Source organism: Aplysia californica, unplaced genomic scaffold (assembly GCF_000002075.1).
Source record: "Aplysia californica isolate F4 #8 unplaced genomic scaffold, AplCal3.0 scaffold00924, whole genome shotgun sequence".
Lineage (NCBI taxonomy): Eukaryota > Metazoa > Mollusca > Gastropoda > Aplysiida > Aplysiidae > Aplysia > Aplysia californica.
This window is the reverse complement of record NW_004798194.1, coordinates 183,827-184,445: the sequence shown is the minus strand read 5'-3', so window position 1 is coordinate 184,445 and position 619 is coordinate 183,827. Positions and strand designations below refer to the sequence as shown.

Here is a 619-nt window from a genome sequence, read left to right as displayed (position 1 = left end):
CACAAACTCACTCCTCCTCCCATCACACCTTCTCTCACTCCGTCATTCCCCCGTCAAGCACACAAACTCCTCAGCCCGCCACTCACCCCTCCACGAGACCCGGTCCCAAGTACCCACCCGGACAAATGACGGCCAGGGACAAACGCGCGTGTAATTCTCTGTGTAACTAAGCGAGTGGCGGGCCCTCGCACGCGCCACCAGGCGGAATGACTTGGAGAGCGGCCGCTTCCGCTCCAGACAATGGCCGCCGGGCGAAGACACATTTTACAGGTGGAGCTTTTTAACGCAGTCCATCACGCTAGACGCTCGTCAGATTGAGCCATCAGTTTTAACGTTGTTGGTTACGTTGGGCTAAATTTGAGTGTCTTGATAGAAAGTGTCTTGCGCTTCTTAAGTTAAGACAATGTACAGTATTCCCTTATTGTCCAGATCCTGGCACACTTGTTTGGTGTTTCAATACCCCCCCCCCCCCCCCTTACACACACACAACAAATCCATACGATCTAAAAGTACTGCCAAACTGAGCCATCTGTTTTAATCATAGCGTACTCTACAAAGAAAGTAAGTAAAGAACGCCATGGTTTTAATATAATTGATTACGTCAGGGTAAATCTGAGAG

At 50.1% G+C, this 619-nt stretch overlaps 1 protein-coding gene across 1 annotated transcript in view; it reads right to left on the bottom strand.

Annotated features, from left to right (window-relative positions):
* LOC101863306 (solute carrier organic anion transporter family member 2A1) overlaps positions 1–619 on the bottom strand; it is a gene marked incomplete at its 3' end in the record, with an annotated part of 19,116 nt that overhangs the window by 11,899 nt on the left and 6,598 nt on the right.